The 27,505-nt window shown below is 43.2% G+C and overlaps 1 long non-coding RNA gene across 2 annotated transcripts in view; it reads right to left on the bottom strand.

Moving 5' to 3' along the window:
* LOC138748063 (uncharacterized) overlaps positions 1-27,505 on the bottom strand; it is an 89,583-nt gene that overhangs the window by 39,727 nt on the left and 22,351 nt on the right. For both annotated transcript variants that reach the window (XR_011347776.1, XR_011347774.1), the window contains exon 2: positions 3,216-3,366. This is a non-coding gene — a long non-coding RNA (uncharacterized lncRNA). The remainder of the gene's footprint in view (positions 1-3,215; positions 3,367-27,505) is intronic.

Below are 27,505 nucleotides of genomic sequence, written 5' to 3'. Positions count from 1 at the left end.
AAATGAGAAAAGTCGCAGATGCTGGAATCCAGTGCATACACAACAGTGCTGGAATGACTCACCAAGCACACAGCATCCATGGAAAGTAAAAGGCCATTGACGTTCCGGACCTGGAGTGCTGACCTAGGGCTCAGGCCCGAAAACTCCAATCCCTTTTACTTTCTATAGATGTCGTCTGACCTGCTGAGTTCCTCCAGTGCTTTTGGGTATTTCACTGATGATCGATGTTTCAGGCTGAATCAATTGGAGCAAATCTTGCTAGAATTATAAAGGAAAGCAGGCCATTCAGGCCAGCCAGTGCACAGCAGTTCAAGCTTCCTCTCATCTTTTCTCATGGAAGGGCAGCCTGATCTCAGTTTATTGTTTCACGATTACTGCATGGGCGAAGCCGGTGACTGTGGGCCAGAGTCAGAGTTGCGCCATAGCCGGCGTGATGCATATGGCAGTTTCTGAGAGCTGGCGGCATGAAGATTTGCCGCTGCAGTGTGTGCAATCCTCCACCTTCCCACCAAACTATTAGATTTTTAACGTCCAATTCGGTCGGAGAGGCGTTTAAGATCTAATAGTTTGGTGGGAAGGTGGAGGATGGGGGGTGGGTGGGTGGTGGTGGTAGGGTGGGGCTTGAATCCTGCCCATTAGACTGGCAACAGGCACCGAACTACCTATCCTCTGTGCTGCTGTCAAGCTCAAAGGGAGTTGTGGGACAGTGGGCAGATCTCCTAAACTCTTCCTTGTTAATTTAGCATACTGGGCCCCAAATCACTTGTTTTCCATATGAAGGGAACACCATCTATTAAATAATCTGTGATGGATAAATCACTAACAAAATAACTGTGTCCCTCTATGGTGATCCACACAGGTGCTAATTTCCTATTCAAAGGGCAGCAATTATTTATTATGTGAGAATGGAATAAAAGGTCTGTTATTGATTCATATAACTTGTCTTTATGATATTTTATTATGCATGTAGTACTAGTACAACATTATACATAGTAGTGTAGTGTAGTCACTCAATCAAGACTCACGCCTCATGGTCACAGAAGTACCACTACTTGTCAATCAATGCTCGCTTTTGTAAAGACATGCACGAGTCTGAGGTCTTCCTCCTGCTGCAGGACTTGGCTCAGGCAGCGCCAGCATTGGTCATGGAAAAGTCGGGGACAACTGATTCAATTAACCCTGGACTCACTTTAGTTATTCATGCTGCTTAAATTATGAATGACAGAACAGTTTCTGGACATTGTACCCAGAGTTTACAAATTGCAATGTAAATCATTGAAAGGCGGGACGTCTGGCTGCGGCTGGTACAAGCCAGGGGGTGTGGCGCAGCAGAGAGCTGAACAGAGATAAGACAAACTGCCCCAAATGCAGCCCCATGTCAGAGCCAATTGATTAGGTCCCCACCAGTGGTTGACACCCAGGCACCCCACTACTGGTCCAACCCCTCCCCTCCTTATGCACCCATCGTCTCCGGGCTATTGCCACCCAGCCTATCAATTCTATCCTGCCATCGCCAAGCACAGTGTACACACGCACACTCCAAGTAGACACCCAGTGGATAAATTTAGAATATGTGAGGGAAGGGCATCACCTGGGGTTTGGGGGCAAGGTCAGTGGGCTCGGCCTAGGGGTCTGGGTGGTAGTTAATCCACCACTACCATCGGGACCGGGGTTCAAATCCTGCACTGTCTGTAAGGAGTTGGTATGTTCTCCCTGTGCTTGTGTGGGTTTTCCCTGGAGGCTCTGGTTTCCTCGCACCCTTAAAATGTACTTCAGTTGGGCAACACGGGCTTGTGGGCCAAAAGGGCCTGTTGCCATGCTGTATGTCTAAAATGAAAATTTTTAATTAGTCTGTGTTCAGACTAGTCACTTTGTGGACCCCCCCAACTTGTCTCCACATCACACAGCCCCATCTGACTTTGGTGTCTTTTAAATGCTGATAATCATGAATTCTGCTGTAGTTTACAAATGAAAAGCTTCTCTCACCTGTCAAAGTGTTTCAGCCCTACGGGGTCATCTTTCAACCACCCCTTTACATGATGGTTAGGTCCCAAACCCAGATCCATCTGCATAATTCCATAAAATACAGAACAGCTCCGATTATCCAAAATTGGATTCTCTCAAATCCTCATTTATCTGAAACCTTTTCGGAAGCGAACTGACTGGGACATGGGGCTCCTTGGCGGAAAATCTCGGGCTCCCGGCAACGGCAGACCTCGGACCCCTGGCAGGAACGGACCCTCGGTGGGGAGGTGTCGGTGTTCGGCGGTGGCCAGCATTTTTTTTGGTGAGAATTAACTTTATTTCAATGCTTTAAAAGCCTCCCCTTGTTGTTTAAACACTGTGACAAGTGATTTGCTGTTGCTACTGGGCTATGTTTTTAATGACCAGTTTATCTGAAATGGGCCGGGTCATGAGCATTTTGGATAATTGGAGTTGAGGTATAACAAAAATCGCACTGATACCCCAGAACCAGCAATTAATCACGCCGATGGCTCAAACTGATTACTGTATTAAAGGTTGATCAATATTGCAATGCAAAATTCCAGAAACGTCGGGTACTTAAAAGGAAGGTTTGGCTGCACTGCAGGACTTCTAAAAGTGAAGCATTCATGCCATTACAGGGATGACCTCGCATCTTTCTTTAGTAAGTCTCCTTGGAAGCTCTCTCTTCCACTTCCGACATTTTCCTCTGCTCCATGACGAGGTCCATTTTGTTTTCATGCAGGCAGTCCTGGCCAACAATCCCTAGTTTGGGTTGACTGACTGCTGCACAGTGATGTGAACTTTTAAAGGGGGCATTTCTTAGACTTGACACAAGGAAATAAGCTATTAGCCCAAAAAGTTCAGCTCCTAATACCCATTGTCTCTCAAACAACAGTGCAAGTACCATTTCAGAATTACAAACAAATGTTACGATTCTTTTAAGAGCTACTCAAAACAATTTTAGAAAAATTGTGGTTTCAATGCCAGAAAATCATTGTGGATGAGTTTAGGTTTCAGTTTCTTCCGCCTTTCTGAATAGGTAAATAACTGCTGTTATCCTGCAGATCCAACCTGACCAGAACAAATATAGGGACTGAGGTGGGGCACTGTACATTCTCCACATGACCCAGGTGCTCCAGTTTCCTCCAACCCTCCAGAAACATATGGGGCTATGGTTTAATTGGGACTAATTGGGTGACAGGTCTCAATGTAAATAAAAGTTAAATCACCTTCAAGTCGCTGAATTGCTCCAATGGTCGATCATTGGGAGGACTGTTGAATGAAGAGCATGTTCTGTGCACTGAGCACTTCCCACTGGGTCACTTGCAATTTCTGTGAACTGGTTCCAGATCACTATGTAACAGGGAATGATTCTCAAAACTGGCAGAAAGACAGAAAACACTGAAAATGGTCAGTGGATCAGGCAGCATCAACAAAGAGAAACAAACTTAATAGTTTGAAGTTTCCTAAATGTCAGTGACCTAAAATATTAATTCTTGCTTCCTGCCCTCTCTTGGCACTGATCCTGCCAGTATATCCAGCAATTTCTGCTTTTATCTCAAATTGGCTTTTTTTGTTTCATTTTGTGTGTTTGTTTAGCTCAGTAATAGAGTTCAAGTTTATTATCATCTGAATTTTACATATACAACACAACAAAACAGCACCTCTCCAGACCTTGATACACACACAAAAACACACAATACCCAGTGCATAATGATCACATAAATAATCAAAATTTAAAGTAAATATAAATATTTGGAATGACTTATACGGTTGCAGGATACTTTTTTTTAGACAAGCTGCAGAGCAACAAGCCATTTCGGACCACAAACCTGTGTGGACCAATTATACCCTATTGACCTACAACCCCCAGTATGTTTTGAACAGTGGGAGGAAACCGGAGCCCCCGTAGGAAACCCACAAAGTCATGGGGAGAACATATAAACTCCTCACAGTGTTCGAACCTTGGTCCCGAATGTTGGCACTGTAATGGCGTCGAGCTAACTGCTAAGCCAACCGTGCCTTCCCATCAGTCTCCCAGCTTGTAGGAAGGAACTATTCCCCAGCATGGCAGTCCTGAATTTGATGCTCCTGTACCTTGATGGTAGAGGGTTAAAGTTACTATGCATTGGATTGAAAGGGTCTTCTATAATTCCTTGAGCCCCATTTTGACAATGGTCCCCGCTGCCATCAGATTCCTGAATAATTAATGAACCAAAGACACTGCCTTAATTTTTGTGCACTATTATTTTAATTTTTTATATGTTATTGTTTTAAGATGGTTTATAATCTGAATGTTTGCTCTATGATGCTGCCACAAAACACTGAATTTCATGACTTGTTCATGACAATAAATTCTGGTTCTGATTTTCAAATGTCATCTATAGAGGAAAGGGAGACCCCAGTAATCCTCTTGGTTGTTTAAATGATCTTCCAATCTGCAGCTACCATGCCACACAATGATGCAACCAGATAGGACACTCAATTTGTCAAGGATCATGGAAATACAACCTTTTTTGAAATAACAAAGCAGATTAAATGCCAAAGGTCTGAATGATTACACCCCTTCAGCGAAACATAAGTTTGTATTAAAACCAAACTGTACAGAGACCTGATGCTATCGAAGACACGAGAATAATTTTTTTAATCCTCTGCACTTACTCTAAGTAAACATATGTATTAACCACAAATCATTATGCATTTCAGTCAACAATCCTGTATTGAGTGGAAGATACCCCTTTCACTGTGATATTGCAGACATCTTCACTTTTGTCTTAATTTTGATGCTTCTCATTGAAGTGAACATGATCACAGGAGTGAGTGGTGGATCGACTGAACACATTTTGCCTAGACTGGGGGAGTCGGGAACTGGAGGACTTTGGTTTGAGTTGATGGGGAAAGAACTGACAGGAGGGGTGGGGGTTGACATTTTTTTTTACAGAGGGTGGTGGGTGTATGGAATGGGTGGATGGAGGAGGTAGTTGAGGCAGGTTCTCTTACAATTTCAATGAACATTGGAGAGATACTTGGGTCGGGTGGTTTTAGAGGGATAAAGTAAAATCACACGGAAATGCTGGAGGAACTCAGCTGGTCTTACAGCATCCATATTACCAACATTTCAGGCCTGAGGCCTACATAAACATAGAAACATAGAAGATAGGAGCAGGCGTAGGTCATTCGACCCTTCAAGCCTGCTCCGCCATTCAACAAGATCATGGCTGATCTTAAAGTTCAGTACCCCGTCCCCGCCTTCTCTCCGTAACCTTCAATACCCTTATACTGAAGAAATATACCTAATTCCCTCTTAAATATATTTAATAAACCTGCCTCTACTGCCCTCTGTGGCAATGAATTCCACAAATTCACCACCCTCTGGGTAAAGAAATTCCTCCTCATCTCGGTCCTAAATGGTTTGCCTATTATCCTCAAACCATGGCCCCGGGTTCTGGATTTTCCCATCATTGGAAACATCCCATCTGCATCCATTCTGTCCAGTCCTGCCAGAATTTTATATCTCTCTATGAGATCCCCTCTCAATCTTCTAAACTCCAGCGAGTACAATCCCAATTTGCGCAATCTTTCCTCATAAGTCATTCCTGCCATTCCAGGTATCAGCGTGGTGAATCGCCTCTGCACAAAAAGAACATCCTTCCTTAGATAAGGTGACCAAAACTGCACACAATACTCCAGGTGGGGTCTCACCAAGGCCCTGTACAGCTGCAGTAAGGTATCCTTGTCCCTATACTCAAACCCCCTTGATATGAAGGCCAACATACCATTTGCCTTTTTAACCGCCTGCTGTGCCTGCATGCTCGCCTTCAGAGACTGGTGTACAAGTACCCCTAGGTCTCTCTGCACTTCCCCATCTCTTAATCTATTGCCATTCAAATAGTAATCTGCCCTCCGGCTTGTATTACCAAAGTGGATAACCTCACATTTATCCACATTGTAGTGCATTTGCCATGTTTCTGCCCAGTCCCTCAATTTATCCAAATCACACTGGAGCTTCCTGACCCCCTCTTCCGTGCACACAACCCCTCCTAGCTTAGTGAAATCTGCAAATTAGGAGATATTACATCCAATCCCCTCATCCAGATCATTAATGTAAATTGTGAACAGCTGGGGTCCCAGTACAAATCCCTGTGGCACCCCACTGGTCACCGCCTGCCACTCAGAAAACGAGCCATTTATCCCAACTCTCTGTCTTCTAGCTGCCAGCCAGTTCTCAATCCACATCAATACTTTGCCCCCAATCCCATGAGCCTTGATTTTGTAAGCCAGTCGTTTATGCGGGACCTTATCGAAGGCCTTTTGGAAGTCCAGGTACACCACATCCACTGGCTCTCCCCCATCCATTTTACCTGTCACCATCTCAAAGAATTCCAATAGATTTGTCAAGCACGATTTGCCTTTTGTAAATCCATGTTGACTCTGTCCGATCCCTTCTCTGCTAGTCATATGCTCTGCTATTACATCCTTAATAATGGATTCCATCATTTTGCCCACTACTGATGTAAGGCTCACCGGCCTATAATTCCCCGCTTTTTCTCTACCCTTCTTTTTAAATAGTGGGGTAACATTAGCTACCCTCCAATCCATGGGTAATGATCCTGAGTCTATCGAGTTCTGGAAAATAATTCTTAAAGGGCAAATGCAGCCAGTGCATCTTGAGTGGGTGGGACATTTTGGCTGACATGGGCAAGTTGGGTTGAAGGGCCTTTTTCCACATTGTACAACTCTATGATTCTACGATTCTCCCTGCAAACGTTTACCACCCTTTTTAATAGTTTCAAAACAGCTTCTGCTGGAAAATACTAAAGGCAAAATGATTTGTCCAGATATTTTAAAAATGCTTTTTTTAAATTTTATTTTTAAAGTTAGACACACAACACGGTATCAGGCCATTTCGGCCCACAAGCCTGTTCCGCCCAATTTACACCCAATTAACCTACAACCCCCAGGGAAACCCCACGCAGACATGAGTAGAACGTGAAAAATTCAATGCAGACAGAGTGGGGTTCGAACATTTGATAATGTGATGATTAGCAATATGAAGCAAATTGATATAACGTTTGTCGAAGTGCTTTGCAACAATAGCCTTCCTGGGTAAAGTTGCTGGCACAACCATGGTGTCTGTTTCCCAATTAATGAAAGAAAGAATCAAGTTTGCAGATTAAATTTACTCCTAATGATGTTTGACTCCGTCTGGGCTTTTAGACTTGACACTGTCTCCTTTTGATGAAAGATGACCGGATTCTTCAGGACAGTTGCCAAACATGCCTCACTATCAAGTGACCACGACGTACTCCTATCAGAAAAAAGCGGGTGGTATTTGTCTTTCTACCTCCTTATTTTGGCAACACAATGAATAATCAGCTGGCAGAGAGCTGACAATCCATCCTGGCTGTGTCAAGCATCACTGGAGCTAGAATATAGGATAATTCAGACAGGAAGTCAGCAATAAGGGAACAAGGTGACTGTGAAATAAAGTCAATGAAACACTAAATCATTCCTTGGGAGATCATTCACAGGGTAATGAGTTGATTGAGATACACTCAATTGTTAGCAAACTTCTGCATGAATAAAAACTGAGTCTAGAGCTCATAATGTGAACAGACAAGTTAAAAGGAACAGACCTGCAATTAAATAGAAATTACAGGCATGTTGAAAATTATTTTTTCTGGGCTGCTCTACCAAGTCTTCATGCTGTGAAGAGACTGATTAGCAGTTAAATGGGGGAGGTTGGTGAAAGTTTATCAGAATCATTGACTGGCTTACACGTGGAAGTTGTGAAATCAGATACCGAATCGGAATCAGGTTTTTTTGTCCTGGTCGTGTCATTAAATTTGTTGTTTTGCGGCAGCAGTATTGTGCAAAATTGCTATAAATTACAATTCCGTAAGTGCAAGATATAAAAATAATAGGGCAAAATAGAGAAAAAAGGAAAGTAGTGTCTCCTTCCCGATGGTAGCAGTGAGAAGATGGCATGGCCCATGTGGTGAGGGTCCTGGATAATCGAGCCTGCTTTCATTAGACACCACCTCTTGTACATGGCCTTAATGGGATAGAGACTAATGCCTATGATGGCACTGACCGAGTTTACAATCCTCTGCAGCCCTTTTGTTTCCTGTGCATCGGCACTTCCATACCAGACAGTGATGGAACCAGTCATAATGCTCTCAATGGCACACCATGTTACATCTCTTCAAACTCCTAACAAAATACAGCCACTGGTGAGCCTTCTTCATGATCACATCGATGTCAAGGCCCCAGGATAGATCTTCAGAGATGATGGCACCTAGGAATTTGAAGTTCTTTACCCTTTCTACTGCTTACCCCTTGATGAGGATGGGCTCATGTTCACCATGTTTCTCCTTCCTGAAGCCAACAGTCAGTTCTTTAATGTTTGTGAGGTGGGGTGGAAGGTGGTTGTTGTGACACCATTCAAATGGTTATCTCTCCCACTCCTGTACACTTCCTCATTCCTCTCTGTGATTCTGCCAACAACTGTTGTGTCATCGGCAAATTTGGTGTCCACTGCCATTCACTTTCTTGCATCTGTTAACCAGCTCTTCCTCTCCCAGTGGACCTCCAAATGTGAACAAGGCAATGTCAGATGACTCCACCCATCTTCTTTCAAATAATATCCCCAATGAATTTCATATTGACGGTTTAAGGGTGAAGAACATGACATGACATGTATAAAGCCTGTCTAATCTTTCCTTGACCAGAATGTCTTTCCAGTTGGTAAAATAAGATTGCTGAATGTGTAATGCGTAGGATTTATGCAACCCTGTTGATTTATCTGCTGTCACAGAGAAAGTGATTGCAACTAGAGAGGATGGTTACTCCAGGAGACTTTGAAGGGGAAAGGAATTCTCATGTAAAAGAAAGAGTGTCAAGAGTACATCAGTGAACATTGGCAGTATAAATGGGGCAGGTGAAGAGCTTCCTGTGTCTTTAACAGACTTTAATTATTTGTAAGCCTTTTCTTGAGTGCTGAAATATATAGAAAGAAAAGAAGCAAATAAGGCAAATCTATACAGTCTATGCTATAATCTGTCACCTGCTTCCTGTCTTGGCCCTTCACTTGCACCGTCCCATCACTTGGGGACTGGAGAGAAAACCCTTCCTGTTGCATTTACACATGTGCTGGAAAATCAGGGGACAGAAGGGAGAACTTTAATCATTCTCACTTGGAGGGGAAAAAAGTGCCAGGCCAATTCACCTACATGTTGGAATCGACTTCGGATGACTTACTTCCACTCCAATTTGGTGAGTTCTGAAGTGATTCCTGATTCTTCCATAGACGGAGCAGGCACGAGGGGTTGAGTGGGTGGTCAGTTTTTTGCTAAAAGCGGGATTTAATGACCTGCACTTTCTGAAAAGAAGGGGCTTGCAGAGATTGCAGATGCATAGATTGTGATCTTCCCAAAGAAATAATTGGGTTCTGGAGATGTCCCAGCAAAATGGAAAATTGTAAATACAGGTGTTTCTATTCAAGAAAGGATGGGGATAGACATCAGGAAACCATAGATTACTTAGCTTATCTTTGAGAAAATCTATTATTATAGAAAATCAATTTCTCTTGGGCCTTGGGTTTCCTCCCACCATTCAAAGAACATACTGGAGGTGTAGGTTAATGGGGTGTAAATTGGGCATCTCGGATTTGCGGGCTGAAATGGGCTGTTACCGTGCTGTATGTCTAAATTTAAAAAAAAAACATACAATCAAGATTAACATTCAACTGATGGACAGATATTAGAGTCAATGCTGAACTCCTCCAGCATTTCTGTGTTTTTACTACAATCGATTAGAGTCAATATACTTTTAGAAAGGAGAGTCATGTGTTGACACGTGGAATGCAGTTCTTCGAACATTTAGGAAGAGGGGAGGATAAAGGAGAACCAGTAAATGTTATAGTACTTGGCTAACCGAAGTACATTAAATGGAAGTTTACTTATGGCTTTGTGGGGGGTGGTTCAAATACTGATATTGAAAGGAGAGTTAACAGGCTGGAAACAGATTTACAATAAATTATTTGATTTCAGATCAGTGACTATTTGGGTGTCACGGGGATTAGCACGTTGATCTCCACTTTAGTTAGCGGTAAAGACTGAGTTTACAGCTGATAACATAAGGATAAGTGGGAAATAAAATTATGATGGGGTGGGCAAAGCTTCTGCAAATGGGCATGGAAAAATGAAGCAAGTGGACAAAAACACGGCGATCTATGACATGGGGAAACAAGAGATTATCCACTCCAGGCAAAAGAATAGAAAAAACATGTCATATTGTTTAAACACAAAGAGATTGGAGTATGCATTTGTGTTGAGGGATCTGAGTATTCTGGAACTTGAAACACTGCTGGTACAGCAAGTAATTTGGAAGGCAAATGGAATGTTGATTTATATAGCAAATGAGGATTATAAACATAGGGATGTCTTGCTACGACTGTTCAAAGCACAAATGAGATTACTTCTTGATGTGAGAATTTTTGTTCTTATTTAGGAGGGGATATAGATGTATAGTTGGCACCTCAGGAAAAAAAAATCATAAGGTTAAACTGGGATGATGGCTGGTCTATTGGCAAAAGTTTGTCCAGGTTAAACTTAAACTTTGAAAGCATCTGAGGTGATCTAATTGAAACAAATATGATTCTAGTTGGACTTGACAGGATAGATGATGAGAAACACTTTCCCTGTGGGGAAATCTCATATAAGGAAGCAAAGTTTTGCACAAGGGGCCACTCATTTAATTCAGAGATGAGTGGGAGTTTCTTCTCTCCAGGAGATGCAAATTTTTGAAATTCTCTACCCCAGAGATCTATGGAATCTAAATGATTGAATTTATTCAATGTAGAGACAAACAGAATTTTTACTGCAGGATAATTAAAGGTCATGAGAAACAGGCAGGAAAGTGGAGCTAAGGCCCAAATCAAATTAACCATGATCTTGTTGAATGGCAGAGAAATGCAAGCTTGAGAAACATAGGTGCGCACACGCAAACACACACGCACACACACACACACACACACACACACACACACACACACACACACACAGATGGACATATAGACACATAGACACACACTCGCATGCACACACATAGACATGCACACATGCATATACACACGCACAGACACACGTACACACAGACACACAAATGCACACAGACATACGCACACAGACACACATGCACACACTGATACACACATACACAGAGATACACATGCACACACACACACACACACACAGATAGACATGCACACACACACACACACACACACACACACTTTCTCTCAAAGATACACACACTCACACACACACTTTCTCTCAAAGACACACACACTCACACACACACCATCAGACATACACAATTTCTCTTAAACACACACACATGCATATATACAAAGTACATGTGCGCGTGCGTGCACACAAACACACAATAAATCATGCAATTTAATGGTATTTATTTTTGTTACCCACCATATTAATCTAGCTGATAGCATTCCAATTTTTGATGCATATTATGATAGGTCCATTCATCATACTGTAGTTGGGAGAAGCTGTGACTGTTTGCTGCATTAAGTAACAGTGTTAAGCAATAGGGATCCAAATAGTACTAATCCTGGACCTCCAACACCCTGCCTTTGTGAAGTTGACAATGAGGATCAAGCACTCACAGTAAGGAAGTTCTAACCTCTTCCAAATGCATAGCCCCTGCAGTTGGGGGTGGATAAATTCTTACACTTCAATTTAATTTTAAATCCTTTCATTATTTCAACCCATTTTCTTGTACCATTTACAAGATCTTTGCATTACTCCAGTTCTAGCCACTTGTGAAATCTAACTTCTTCCTCTGGACCACTGAGAGTTGAACTTTCATCCGTCTAGGTCCTCAGGTCTAGAAGTTAATATAAGTCCATATAAAATGATGGGTGCAGTCCCTAATTTTCCCAGACTTCTGGATTTTGGACCATTTAATTTTGATTGGTGAACTACTGAAAACCCCTGGATGTCAGGTAGCTGGGATCTCAGTTTTAATCAGTTTTCCAGAGGTATGTTTAGGAGAGAGCTGTGCTGCACTCTACCCATGAATGCAAGACAGATGATTCTGTCTCTTCAAATAAGCCTAAGTTGATCCTTTAAGATTAGTTAAAGCTGACTGTTCTGTGAGTTAATCACACCAGTTATAATTTAGCCCGATGCAGCTGGAAATCTCAATGCAGATAAAATTGTGCAGTCAGATTTTGAGGTCAAACATTTGCTCCAAGGACTGGGAAGGACGGTTCCTTATATTTGCTGCAGGTCAGCTCTTGGGTCTACAGGTTCGAACAAGTGCATAAAGCAAAAGGAAGAGTGGTGTTGTCAACTATCTGCCAGTTAAACAAGAAAATCTGTAGTTTCTGAGATTGAGTGCAATACACAAAAGTGCTGGAGAAACTCAGTAGGTCACACAGGATGCAAAGGAAGAAAAAGGTAATTAACATTTCGGGTCTGGGCGAGTCCTGATGAAGGGCTCAGGCCTGAAACATTGGCTGTCTTTAATTTCCTTTGGATGATGCGTGACTTGTTGAATTTCTCCAGTGCTTTTGTGTATTGCAAAACGTATCTGCCATAAAGGTAGATGTTCCATTATTGTCACATAATACTACATTTAGAATGTAACATACATAAAATTCTTTAACTTTATCCACTGTAAGGTAGACAGAGAATCACCACTTTGTCCAGTGCTCCTCACAGAAACCTACAGCACCTGGTGTTCCTCAGTGGTCTCCCCTCCAAGTACCGACCAGTCCTGAGCCTGCTTAGCTATTGAGATATTTCTGTGGATGTGTTTTTTTTTAATCAGAACATTTCCTTCAATTCAGTTCCATTTACAATTGGAAAAAAAACCAATTGGGTAATGTAACTCCTTTTCCAATGTCCATTGACTTTTTACATTCAAAATCAACAGGTCAATGTAATTACTAAAACCATCCTCTTTAGGTGGCTTCTTCTCAGAACAAAATCTAATAAATGTCGCCTTGGGCTGAGACAGGAAATGGTCGTCGAACGCGGTGACTGGCAAAGTATTGTGCGGGCTGAAACACCCTTTTCCATAGGCCGCTGGCAGAGCGGTGAAACTAGCCATCACCGACGGTGGATCACAGGTGACCCAATCGGGGCCGTGCATCCGAGGTAACCAATCAGCAGCCGGCCCGCTCAAGCCACGCCCCGATGGTGACACGGCCGAGCTGACTATAAAAGGCAGAGTTGCCACCGAATAAACTCAGTGTCAAATGCACTCTGCTGGTGTGTATGTGTGTCTTTTTTCTCCTGCGAATTCGAGCTACAACCTTAGGGGTATAACCGAGAGCTATAACCTAAATGTTGCAGTAGCAGCCTCACTACAGTCTTCTTTTAATTAAGTAAAGCAATAAAACCACTGTTACCTGGAATTCAAGCAACCAGAAACCTCAAGCAACTGGCAAAAATAATCAAAGGAAATAAACAAGCTAATAAATAAATAAAAATAATCAGAATAAATAAAAATTTAAATAAAAGTTTAATAGAAGTTTGTGATTTTTAGAAATGACCTGGATGAAGAGGCAGAAGAATGGGTCAGTAAGCTTGCAGATGACATGAAGGTTGGAGGAGTTGTGGATGGAGCTGAGGTTGTCAAAGGACAGAATGCAGAGATGGGCTGAAAAGTGTCAGATGGAGTTCAAGATGGAGGATAAGTGTGAGGTGATGCATTTTTGAAAGAAAAACTGGAAGGCTGAGTACAGGGTTAATGGTCAGCTACTTAAGAGTGTGTATGAACAGAGTGACCTCAAGGATGCCGGACAGGTTGATAGGATAGTTGAGAAGGCTTATGGGATGCTGAGCTTCATTAATAGGGGATTGAGTTCAGGAGTAGAGAAGTCATGTTGCAACTTTATAAATCTTTAATGAGACCATATTGTGTTCAGTTCTGGTAACCTCATTATAGGAAGGATGTGGAAGCTATGGAGAGGGTGCAGAGGAGATTTACCAGGAAGTTGCTTGGATTGGAAAAGAGGTCTCATGAGGCAAGGTTAGCAGAGCTGGGACTTTGGAGCAGGAATAGCAAACATCAGAGTACATGTGTACAAAGTAAAAGTGGGAATTTAGGGAAGGAATCAGGGGTGTTTTATACACAGACAGTTATGGATGCCTGGAATGCCTTGCCAGGGATCGTGTTGGAAACTGAAATATTGGGGGCATTTAACATACTCTTAGACAGATGCATGGATGAAAGAAAAATAGAGGATTACAGGGTAGGATAAGTGGGCACAACATCGAGGGCCGAAGACCCTGTACTGTGCTGTGTTCTATGTACTGTGTTCTAAACTTATAAAAGTAAATGTTCTCTGAAGTAACACGTAAATCTTTGGTGAAGGTGGGAGAAAATAGTAGGCAGTGGGGTGGCTTGGTCGAGCTTTGCTTGTAGCAGCTGTTCGAATAAAATTGTGTTTGAATAAAATGACATCTACCAGGATGAAGAGCTGATTGATGCCACTCTCCATTGGAGGTGCCTCTCTAAAAGTGTTTCCTTATTCCTGCTTAGGAAGAGTCTTTATATTTATTCATATATTATTCAGTATATTAGTTAGGCTTTGTCTGTAAACTTGGTGGGGTGGGGGGGGGGGGGGTTGTTAATTATTTATAATGTTACTGTTCGTCTTTAGGGTGGCTCCATGGAGGGGGAAGAACTTACAGATGCAGCGATTGAAAATAAAGTAAAATTCTTTCAGGTTTATATTTTGATGCAAGTGAAGTTTGTACAGTGCACGTACAGTATGGTATCTTTGTCTTTTAAACTATTTATTCTTAAAGTAGGTGTATTAGTTAGGCATTGCAGAGCCAGCTCTTCAATGCTTGACGCCCTGTTTTGCGGAAACTGCCAAAATGTTTGGCCTGGAAGTCAGCCTGAAGAAAACTGAGGTCCTCCATCAGCCAGCTCCCCACCATGACTACCAGCCCCCCCCACATCTCCATCGGGCACACAAAACTCAAAACGGTCAACCAGTTTACCTATCTCGGCTGCACCATTTCATCGGATGCAAGGATCGACAATGAGATAGACAACAGACTCGCCAAGGCAAATAGCGCCTTTGGAAGACTACACAAAAGAGTCTGGAAAAACAACCAACTGAAAAACCTCACAAAGATTAGAGTATGCAGAGCCGTTGTCATACCCACACTCCTGTTCGGCTCAGAATCATGGGTCCTCTACCGGCATCACCTACGGCTCCTAGAATGCTTCCACCAGCGTTGTCTCCGCTCCATCCTCAACATTCATTGGAGCGACTTAATCCCTAACATCGAAGTATTTGAGATGGCAGAGGCCGACAGCATCGAATCCACGCTGCTGAAGATCCAACTGCGCTGGGTAGGTCACATCTCCAGAATGGAGGACCATCGCCTTCCCAAGATCGTGTTATATGGCGAGCTCTCCACTGGCCACCGTGACAGAGGTGCACCAAAGAAGAGGTACAAGGTCTGCCTAAAGAAATCTCTTGGTGCCTGCCACATTGACCACCGCCAGTGGGCTGATATCGCCTCAAACCGTGCATCTTGGCACCTCACAGTTTGGCGGGCAGCAACCTCCTTTGAAGAAGACCGCAGAGCCCACCTCACTGACAAAAGACAAAGGAGGAAAAACCCAACACCCAACCCCAACCAACCAATTTTCCCCTGCAACCGCTGCATCCGTGTCTGCCTGTCCCACATCAGACTTGTCAGCCACAAACGAGCCTGCAGCTGACGTGGACATTTACCCCTCCGTCTGCGAAGCCAAGCCAAAGAGAAAGAGAAGAGAAGTAATAGTAAGTCTCAAGCAAACGGAAAACTCGCTTATCCAGCATCTACCAATCCCCATAGGTGCTGGATACCAGGGGATTTACCGTACTTGGAATTAAAAAGACACTTTGATTAAAAATTAAAAGATGAAGGATGTTTTGCAATGACAGGATTGAGGGATCGGAAAGTGCTTTTAACCAATATACCGAACTGGAACATCCATCAGAGGATGGGTTGATCTGTTTCTAATGGTTTTAGTGAAGCTTTTGAGTCAGAAGGTTTTGGGTACAAAGTCATCTCCATATTTTTGAAAACATAATCTAGGCTTGTATTCAACCTTAATCTAGGGGGTTGCCTCTCTTTTCAGGAGGTAGAAGAGATCCCATGACATTAATCTAAAGAGCTTCCTGGCCAACACCAAAGCACAACCCTCAAAGGTCTACTTCCTTAGAATCAACATTGTTTTTCACTCCTCATGCACTGGCTGGCTTGTCACCTTTATTTTTTTGTTTTCAATTTTCAAGCCCACAATCTGCTTTGAATCATTGTGGGCTTGTGAAATGCTCGAAATCTAATATTTTTCTTTGTTTCATATCGAGCGCTGTGATGAAAACAGCAGGGAGGTTTGTCAGTGCAGTCCAAGCCCTGAAAAATAAATAAATCTCCATCTCAGTAGTTTTTGAGAGTTGGCTGAGTTCTGTTAGGCAACCCATGAAAGGTCACCAACCCTTCTTCTCCAGCAGAGTCATCCATGCATGCAATATTGGGTTGTGCTGATGCATGGATGTAGCTTGCAGGCTACACTGAGCATGGTCTCAGAATCATCTGAACTTCCTCAGGGTGGGCCTTCCTAGTATGGTGTTATATGTGGATTGTGGAGGAACCCATGGACTTCCTGACAGGAACATTGGGGAGGGTCATGTGACCTAAAACCTATTTGGATGTTGCATCACCTGCCAATCAGTTTGGACTCTGGCCACCCATTAGTGCACATTTTATCGATGGCTCCTTTAAAGGGCTCAGTGTCATCAGTGGCCAGACGCCCAGCTCAGAACGGTATAAAACACTGATGCACACATTTCTTTCTCTCTGCCTCTTGGTCCAAGTCCCGGATATGGCTCCACACCAGGTCACTACTGTGGACATCGCTGGAGGAGTCATGGATAAGATGTGCATTACGCTGAGTTGAGCCATAGTACTGTAATGGATCCAGGCTTGCAGAGACCCCCACCCCCATTGGTACAGGGAATCGGCCGTACGTTTGAAAGTTCCTGTCTATAAAGTGTGTACACATGCAGGAGAGTGTGGTCAGGTAGGCAGCTACTGGTATCGGAGTCCCTTGTGCCAAATGTGCCTGCTAGCACTGTTATAGTTTTTGTCTCGTACTATGTAGAAGACAAGCGGCCACTGGTATTGGAGTTGATTGGATCTGATCTGAATGCCTTAGTGGTAGAGTAATTAAGTATCATCCGTGCGGTACCGGATGTAAACAGCGTCTTCATTGTTGAGGTCTTTCATGGCTTGTTTCAGCATCATGCTGAAGAAGATTGAAAAGAGGGTTGGTGCGAGAACGCAGACTTGCTTCACGCCATTGTTAATGGAGAAGGATTCAGAGAGCTCATTGCTGTATCTGACCCGACCTTGTTGGTTTTCGTGCAGTTGTTACCACACAGATGGCAGTCTCTTCAATCTGAGGCACCTGCAAGCTCACACCAAGACACAAGAGCTACTTGTCCATGAACTACTCTTTGCAGTCGATGCCGCTTTAGTTGCCCATTCAGACCCAGCTCTTCAGCGCTTGACGTCCTGTTTTGCGGAAACTGCCAAAATGTTTGGCCTGGAAGTCAGCCTGAAGAAAACTGAGGTCCTCCATCAGCCAGCTCCCCACCATGACTACCAGCCCCCCCACATCTCCATCGGGCACACAAATCTCAAAACGGTCAACCTGTTTACCTATCTCGGCTGCACCATTTCATCGGATGCAAGGATCGACAATGAGATAGACAACAGACTTGCCAAGGCAAATAGCGCCTTTGGAAGACTACACAAAAGAGTCTGGAAAAACAACCAACTGAAAAATCTCACAAAGATTAGCGTATACAGAGCCGTTGTCATACCCACACTCTTGTTCGGCTCCGAATCATGGGTCCTTTACCGGCATCATCTACGGCTCCTAGAACGCTTCCACCAGCGTTGTCTCCGCTCCATCCTCAACATTCATTGGAGCGACTTCATCTCCAACATCGAAGTGCTCGAGATGGCAGAGGCCGACAGCATCGAATCCATGCTGCTGAAGATCAAACTGCACTGGGTAGGTCACGCCTCCAGAATGGAGGACCATCGCCTTCCCAAGATCGTGTTATATGGCGAGCTCTCAACTGGCCACCGAGACAGAGGTGCACCAAAGAAAAGGTACAAGGACTGCCTAAAGAAATCTCTTGGTGCCTGCCACATTGACCACCGCCAGTGGGCTGATATCGCCTCAAACCGTGCATCTTGGCGCCTCACAGTTCGGCGGGCAGCACCCTCCTTTGAAGAAGACCGCAGAGCCCACCTCACTGTCAAAAGGCAAAGGAGGAAAAACCCAACACCCAACCCCAACTAACCAATTTTCCCTTGCAACCACTGCAACCGTGCCTGCCTGTCCCGCATCGGACTTGTCAGCACAAACGAGCCTGCAGCTGACGTGGACATTACCCCTCCATAAATCTTCGTCCGTGAAGCCAAGCCAAAGAAGAAAGAATTAAGTATCATTTGATGGCTTCCCCTCTTTGTCTCCCATGTGTTCAATAAAGTTAACTTTGATTGTGTCCAGACTTGTCTCTCTGAGAACCCACCAAACCTCATACTTCTCAAACATTCTTTGGCTTGGCTTCGCGGACGAAGATTTATGGAGGGGGTAAAATGTCCACGTCAGCTGCAGGCCCGTTTGTGGCTGACAAGTCCGATGCGGGACAGGCAGACACGGTTGCAGCGGTTGCAGGGGAAAATTGGTTGGTTGGGGTTGGGTGTTGGGTTTTTCCTCCTTTGTCTTTTGTCAGTGAGGTGGGCTCTGCGGTCTTCTTCAAAGGAGGTTGCTGCCCGCCGAACTGTGAGGCACCAAGATGCACGGTTTGAGGCGATATCAGCCCACTGGCGGTGGTCAATGTGGCAGACACCAAGAGATTTCTTTAGGCAGTCCTTGCAAACATAATATATGGCTAAACAGGGTCTGAACACTAGACAGATGATTAAATAGAAGGTGTGCCACACTGGTTTAGTTTTGTTTTGGGCACAAAAAATCTCCTCACTTGTTAGGAAGGTGCCACATTGACTGCACTTCCTGAGAAGATTGAGGTGGGCAAGGCTACCAGCCACAATCCTGTCGGTTTTCGATCGAGAGTATCCTGGCCGGCTGCATCAGTGTGGTATGGTTGCTGCAGAGCAGCAGATCAAAGGTCAATCCACAGGACCATAAGACTATCCCTCCCTGCCCATCAACATGATCTACCAGGATCATTGCCTTAAAAGAGCTCGCAAAATCAGTGAGGAGCCCTACCTCCCAGCACACAGCATCCTTCAACTATTCCCATTGGGAAAGAGATACAGGAGTATCAGAGACAACACCACCAAGCTGAGGAACAGCTTCTTCCCACGGGCAGTGAGAAGGCAAACCACTGATGAACTGCACATACAAACCTCTCCATGACTCAACTATTTACTTAACAATAATATTTCTTTATTTTAATATTTGTGTATACATATTTGCATCTGTATTATTTGTCTGTATGTATGTTTTCAGTGTGTTGCTCCAAGGACCGGAGAATGCTGTTTTATCTGTTTCATCTAATCATCTGAGCCAGGAATTAATCACAGTTCCAGCTTCTGGAATTTTGTTCCTTGTCTGTAGAATTTACAGAGATGATGCAAGAAATCTTCCTGACATTTAACTTCCAGAAATGACTTCTGAAAATAGTCATCAGGCCATCCTTATATTTCTATATTAATCAAATGTTTGGGGATTTATTCTAATTTCTGATCATAGGGAATTTGAATGCAGAATGTACAAACATAGCCAGATCCATTTTAGGCTTTGACCTCCCACCCATTGAGTGCATCTATGTTGGGCACTGCATCAAGAAAGCCCCAAAAGTTAAATAAATGGGACCCACAGTATCAGACAGATGTTTTCGCTGTAAGAAGGAAACGGGAACAACAGTGCATGCAATTTGGGCATGTGAGAAAGTGGAAAGGTTTTGGGAAGATCTAAACCAGGTATTAAATAAAATCACAGAAAGCAACATACCAAAAGATACAGAGATCTTTCTTCTAACTAATATAAGAAGTAAAGAACTTGGACTCGATTTGGATGGAGCACAAAAAAGATTTATTATGATAGCCTTAGCTGTAGCAAAAAAATGTATTATGTCAACCTGGAAATTAGAAGATAGCCTGAGAATACAGCAATAGTACATAGAAATGAATAAATATATTCCATTGGAAAAAATAACATACAATTTAAGAAATAACATCACAGTATTCGAACAAATTTGGGAACCGTACATGGAACACAACAGAGAAGTCCTACTGCGGACCTCCACCACCTAAACTGACTGAATGAGAAGAAGACCCAGTGTGTAAAAGTAGATGACACAATTTTCTTGTATATTTTCATTGTGTGATGACATTGTTTAGTGGGTTTAATGTGTCATATATGTTGAACGTTGAGTGGGTGGGGAGGGGGTTGGGAAGGAGGGAGGGAAGGGAGGGGGAAAAAGGGGAGAAAATGACACTGTGTATATTCAAGAGGGAAATGTTTGTGTGTATTTTTGTTAATATGGTTCATAGTGTGAAAAATAAAAAAATTTAAAAAAAAGAAAGCTGCCAATGTCAGAAATAACCCCCATCGCCCTTGTCACAAACTCCTCTCACTGCTACCTTCAGGCAGTCCAGCTGCAGAATGAAGGACTAGCACCATATTCTGTCTGGACACCCTCCAACTGGATGGCATCAACATTGACCTCTCTGGTTTGGGTATTCCTCATTCCCCCATCCCCTATGTATCCCTATTTCTCCTTTCCTTTAGCTCTGTCTCTCTCTCTCTCTCTTTCCCTTTCCCTCTGTCTTCTTTCCTCCACCTCTGCATTCATAGAATAACCCCCTCCCCTGATCAATCCTCACCTTTCCTGTCCTCCTATCCATGACCTTTTGTCTGTTGGTCTGTGCTCTCCACCCGCCCCCCCCCTCCCCAACCCCCACCCTTTATTCCCTTCTCCCCAGCCTTTTTATTCAGGGGCTTGCCTATCTTCTTACCCATATCTTGAGGAAGGGCTTTGGTTATGGATCCTGCGAGACCTGCTGAGTTCCTCCAGAATTTCTGTGCTTTACTTCAAGAACAGCTTCTTTCCAACAGCTGTCAGGCTCTTGAACATCTCCTTGTTTCACTCATCAGGGACTGCTCCGACACCACAAAAGGACTGTCTGCACCTTTGCAGGGACATTTTTTTTGCATGAAGGTAACGGAATATTTATTGCCTATCCACCTTTTTTTCATTAATTGCCTCTTTTCAATAAAATTAAGTACACTATTGATGTACAATCAATAATTCACAAAAGGCTGAGTACTGAAACAATCAAGTTTTTAATAGCTAGAGACTGGAACACTATCAAACAACCATCCATCTCCTTGACTGATCAGAGCAAAAGTGAAAGTGTGGCCTGTAAAGCACTATGGATAGGATTGGTGTCAGGAAGCATGTCCAGTCGGTAGCAGCCAATCACAATTTACCACAACTACTGTAGTAGCTTTTTTTACAATCTACCTGTTCAGCTGAAGTGGCACAGTTTATTTAATTTTAATTTAAACATACAACACAGTAACAGGCCTTTTCAGTCCACGAGCCCATGCCGCCCAATTACATTCCATAGCCTACAACCCCCAATACGTTTTGAAGGTGGGAGGAAACCGGAGCCCCCAGGGAAAACCGACGCAGACATGAGGAGAACATACAAACTCCTTACAGACAGCACCGGATTCGAACCCCGGTCCTGATCGCTGGCATTGTAAAGGCATTGCACTAATCGCTATGCCAACTGTGCCACACTATTGCAACACAGTGACAGGGGTTCGAATCCGGCGCTGTCTGTAAGGAGATTTTATGTTCTCGTGTCTGCATGGATTTTCCCCGGGGGTTGCGGTTTCCTCCCACCCTTCAAAACGTACGGGGATTGTAAGCTAATTCGGGTTAATTGCACAGCACGGGTTGAAATGGCTGGAATCGGATTCTACCATGCTGAAAATAAATCACCCTGGTCATCGTCAACAAGATCTATTTCTCGTTCTCAGAGATCAGCTTGAGCAATGGGATCAGTCTCAAATTCTGAGTCCAAGAAATGAACCTTCACACGTTTGTTTCAATTGTTTTATTCTAAGTATTTTTCAATGTTGCTTTGATTGGCGCATGGCCCATACTATCTGGCATGTCGCAAAATGTTTCAATACAGTGCCAGCTGAGCTCCATGGAGAACTCCAGTGAGAAGCGATTATAAACAGGTTTCTGAGCGATTTGAGCCTTTACAGTAGCATAGTTGGCTTCTGTCAACCAGACTTGACTGCCAGATAAACCTTCTGATATTTGGCCAATGCATGGCTCTCCTTCCTGTCTGCCTTCCAGACAGTTATTTAATTTTTAATGCATGAAAATAAAGTGGGTTATTGCAGTTTAAAATGAGCCTCACTCCTGAGGGAGCACTGACAGGTATATTGGAGGTCATTGATTTTGTTTTCTCTCTCTCCCTCTTTGGTTCAGAAGGACAGAGAGAATGTGTTCTTCAAATTAAAGAGAAATTCTGAATCCATGAGAAGGCCAAAGAGAAGGGCAAGCTGTTCACAAAAGTCGTCACCATTAATTCAACCTAAGATGTCAGAATATAAGAAATAAGAGCAAAAGTAGCCGTGGAGCTTGATCTGCCATTGAATGATCTGTTGATAGATAGGCTCATCTCCACCCACCTGCCTTTACCCCTTATCAATTAACTCCTTAAAACTGAAATGTTCCCCCTAACGTTCCCCCTAAATCTTTCCCCTCTTTCCCCCTCCTGCCTTCTCCTCCCTCTTGTTTTTTTCTGCCTTCTGCTTCACTTGCCTCCTTCCTCCCCTCCTTTCCCTGCCTCCTCTTACTGTTAATTCAAGAGAAAGTGATCGCACAAGATTGTGAGGGGGGGTGGGGGAGTTCAAAAGCAAAGTTTAGAAGGTTGAAGCAGAAAATATGAATAAAATTACACAGTACAAAGCAAATCTAGAGCTAGTAAAAACTAAATTTTAAAAAATCAACATTTAGGTGTTTTCTGTATCTTTGCTACATAAAGAAATATTGCCAGACTAAGGCCACCCATAATATTCCATCTGGGCACTCTCCAACTGGGTGGCATTAACATCGGCTTCTCGGTTTTCTGTCAGGCCCCTCCCCATTCTCCCTCTCTCCCGCATCTCTGTCTCCTTTCCTCCAGCTCGCCACCTCCCTTCTCTCTTCATTCAGAGAGCTGTCCCCTCCCCATTACTTCTCAGCTTTTTTTCTCCTGAGTTCCACCCAATCCACTACAACCTCCTGCCTGTGACCCTGCAGTCTTTCCCCTGCCCCTTCCACCACCAATTTATTCAGATGCTTGCCTGCTTTTTCTTCACACCTTGATAAAGGTCTCAGGCCCAAAATGTTGGATATATACATTTACCTTGACTACATAAAGAATCCTGCATGACCTGCAGGGTTTTTCCTGCATTATTGTGTAAACTTAGCAGACTGTATACTATGGAAGAGTTTATAGCACTGAATGCAACATATAAGCACGGTTCCTTTGCTGTTGTCGACATGTGGTTGCATGATGATCAGGACTAGGAGCTTAGTATCCAGGTTACATGATGTTGCAGAGAACAGCCCAAAAGTGAAAGAAAGGAGGAACCATTGTTAATCAAAGGAAGGAGGGAAAAGAGGAGAGCAGTGGTGATATGGGATTCAATAGTTAGAGGGACAGATAAGAGGTTCTGTGGGAGAGATTGAGAATCTCGAATGGTTTGTTGCCTCCTTGGTGCAAAGGTCCATGATATCTCAAATCAAGTTCACAGTATTCTTAGGAGGGAGGTGATCAACCAGATGTCATGGTCCTTGTAGGGACCAATGACGTGGGTAGGAAGGTTGAGGAGGTCCTGCAAAGAGAGTTTAAGGACTTAGATGTAAAGTTGAAGGACAGAACCTCCAGGGTTGTGATCTCAGGAGTGCTACCCATGCCATGTGCTAGTGAGGGTAGAAATAGGAAGTTAATGCAGCTATAGACATGGCTATGGTGCAGGTGGGAGAGCTTCATGTTTCTGGACAATTAGGTGCTGTTCCAGTGAAGGTCAGACCTATTTCGATGGGACAGTTTACACCTGAACTGGAAGGGGTCTAACATCTTTGTGGGTAGGTTTGCCGGTGCTGCTCCTGGGGTTAAACTAGATTGGCAGGTAAATGGGAACCAGAGTGTTAGAGTAGATGGTGAGGTAGAGGACGATAAAGGTCATGCGAGGACTGCATGTAATCAAAGATTTATACGTGATGGAAATGTTCTCAGGTGTATTTATTTCAATGCAAGGAGTATTCCTGAAAAGGCAGATGAGCTTAGGGCTTGGATTGGCATGTTGGATTACAACATTATTGCTATTAGTGAGACTTGGTTGCAGGAGGGGTAGGACTGGCAGCTCAATGTTCCAGGGTTCCATTGTTTCAGGCATGATAGAGGGAGGGATAAAAGAGGGAGGTGTGGCATTGCTAGTCAGGGAAAATATCACAGCTCTGCTTAGGCAGCATAGAGGGCTTGTCTCCAGAGGTGGACCTGGCAAACGAAAAAGGTGTGATCACACTGATAGGGGTGTATTTTAGACCACCCAATAGTCAGAGAGAATTGGAAGAACCAATCTGAAGAGAGATAGCAGACTGATGTTATAAATAGTAAGTTGTGATAGTAGGAGATTTTAACTTTCCACATATTGACTGGGACTCCCATACTGTAAAAGGGCTGGATGGTTTGGAGTTTGTCAAATGTGTTCAGGAAAGTTTTATAAATCAATATATAGAGGTACCAAATATAGAGAATGAAATACTTTATCTCCTATTAGGGAACCAGACAGGTCAAGTGACAGAAGTATGTGTAGGCAAACACTTTGGGGTCCAGTGTCCATAATATCATTAGTTTCAAATGAATTATGGATAAGGATAGTTGAGATTCTAAATTTGAGAAAAGGCAAATTTGTGGAAATGAGAAGGGATCTAGGAAGAGTGGATTGGGATGTGGTAGTGAAGGCCTTCAAAGGCAAAAGTTTGAAAGTTTAGAGTTTGCATGTTCCTGTCAGGATTAAAGGCAAAGTTAACAGGCATAGGAAACCTTGGTTTTCAAAGGATATTAGCAATCTGGTTAAGAGGAAAAGAGAGGTGCATAGCAGGTATAGGTGACAAGGAGTAAATAAGGTATTAGAAGAGTGTAGAAAATGTTTAAAAAAAATTAAGAAGGAAATCAGGAAGGCAAAAAGAAGACATGAAGTCGCTTTGGCAGAAAATGCAAAGGTAAACCCAAAGGGGTTTTTACAGGTATGTTATTAGTAAAAGGATAGTAAGGGGCAAAATTGGTCCCTTTGAAGATCAGAGTGGTCATCTATATGTGGAGCCACACAAGCTGGGGGAAATCTTAAATCGTTTTTTGATAGAGGTTTACAAAATTATGAGGGGTATAGACAGAGTAAATGTGAATAGGCTCTTTCCACTTAGATTAGGAGAGATAAATATGAGAGGACATGGCTTTAGGGTGAAAGGGGAAAAGTTTAGCGGAACATTAGGGGGAACTTTTTCATTCAGAGAGTGGTGGGAATGTGAAATGAGCTGCCATATGATGTGGTAAATGTGGGCTTACACTTATGTTTTAAGAATAAATTGGATAGATACATGGATGGGATTGGTCTGGAGGGTTATGGAATGGGTGCAGTTCAGAGGGATGAGCAGAATATTTTAGCACAGATTTGAAGGGCCGAATGGCATGTTTCCTGTGATGACATGTTCTATGGTTGTAAGGAATATATCAGAGGGATCTTAAGCCATGATTTGGAGGCAGTGGATGGTGATGTCTAATCAGTTTGGATTGAAGTCATGAAGAATAGGAATAGTAAATATGGGTGGGAATAATCTAAAGGCCCTAAATATGGAAATATCCAGGTAATGTTTGAAGGGAACTACAAATTAAGATTTCATTCGGGACAATGATTTGGAAGAACCAAATGGGCAAGATATCAAAAAGGAAGTATTTGTGGTGTACATCAGGAATTACTTCTCAGAACAGTATGTTGTGAAATCAAAAAGAACTCAGCAGGTCAGACAGCTGTGCTCCTCCAGCAATTCTCACAGCTCACTATTTTAGCACCTGTGGTTTTTGTGTTTCACTATGATAATGGAGCCAACTTGGCACCATCTATTTTAGACTTGGCTATGAGTATTGATGAAAGGTTACTAAAAGATCTTGTGGATTATAGATCCCCTCGGAGATAATGACTACAAAATGGTAGAATTCTGGAAGCAGTTTAACAGTGAACACCACAGCACATTCTCCATTTAAATAGGGGGTTGGGTTTAAGAATTGGGAGGTTTTGCTACATTTGTACAGCATATTAGTGAGGCCTCTCTTGAAATACAGTTCAGTACTGATCCTCTTATCTAAATAAAAGAATGATACAGTAAATTCCCTGGTATTCGGCACCTGTGAGGATTGGTTGATGCTAGATAAGTCTATTTCCAGTTGTTTGAGATTGCATGGTTGAGTGGATTGGTGAACCAATGGCAAGGCATGCCAATTTGAAACTTGTGCATTTTTAATCTATTTATTTTTCTCAATTTTTTGCCAATCGCTTGAGGCTGTCAGTTGCTTGAATTCCGGATGCCAGCGGCTTTACTGTGTTGGCATTGGTGGCAGCCGAGAGGAGACTCATCTGGCCAATCTGTCAGATGACCTGCTTATCCTATCAGGAGAGGCTGGACAATTTGAGTCATTATTACTCAGAATTCAGAAGATTGGGGGGATGGCCTTAGTTAAACCGTTGACTGTGGCCAGGCACAATTCAAATTTCACGTACAAATTTGTCGATGACACCACAGTCAGTGGCAGAATTGCAGACGGAAATGTGAAAGTATACAGGAGAGAGATAGATCAGCTGGTTGAGTGGTGTCACAACAACAGTCTTGTACTCAATTATGCTTTTTACACAACCACTTCGATGCAGAACATTTTCTATTTATTTTACAGAACATGTGCTGTGTAAAAAGCACGGAAATGGAATGGGGGTGTCATTTCAGTCCTGTCTTTTTACTGCAAAGTGACCTCGTAAAATTCCCAGAATGCCTGCAGTGTTTACTGCACTACAGGCATTCTGGGACCAACTTAGCTCATTAAAATGATATTGCAATGATGTTTGACCATGCATAATGTGCGTGAAGTTTCAGCAGGAGATTTGAAACTTTCAAACCAACAGTCAGTCAGTTATCAGCATCAAGCAGCCAACAGTCAGTTCACAGCATCCAACGACCACGATGTCTGCCATCTGGAGTGATTCTGAGATCCTCGAGTTCCTCACCATCTGTGCGGAGAATGAAATGAACTGCTGCACAATGGACATGATGAGGAATAGACAGATATTAGATTGAGTAGCATTAAAAATG

The sequence above is a fragment of the Narcine bancroftii genome, chromosome 1, assembly GCF_036971445.1.
Source record: "Narcine bancroftii isolate sNarBan1 chromosome 1, sNarBan1.hap1, whole genome shotgun sequence".
NCBI lineage: Eukaryota > Metazoa > Chordata > Chondrichthyes > Torpediniformes > Narcinidae > Narcine > Narcine bancroftii.
The sequence above is the reverse complement of the archived record's forward strand: the minus strand, read 5'-3'. Positions and strand labels throughout refer to the sequence as shown.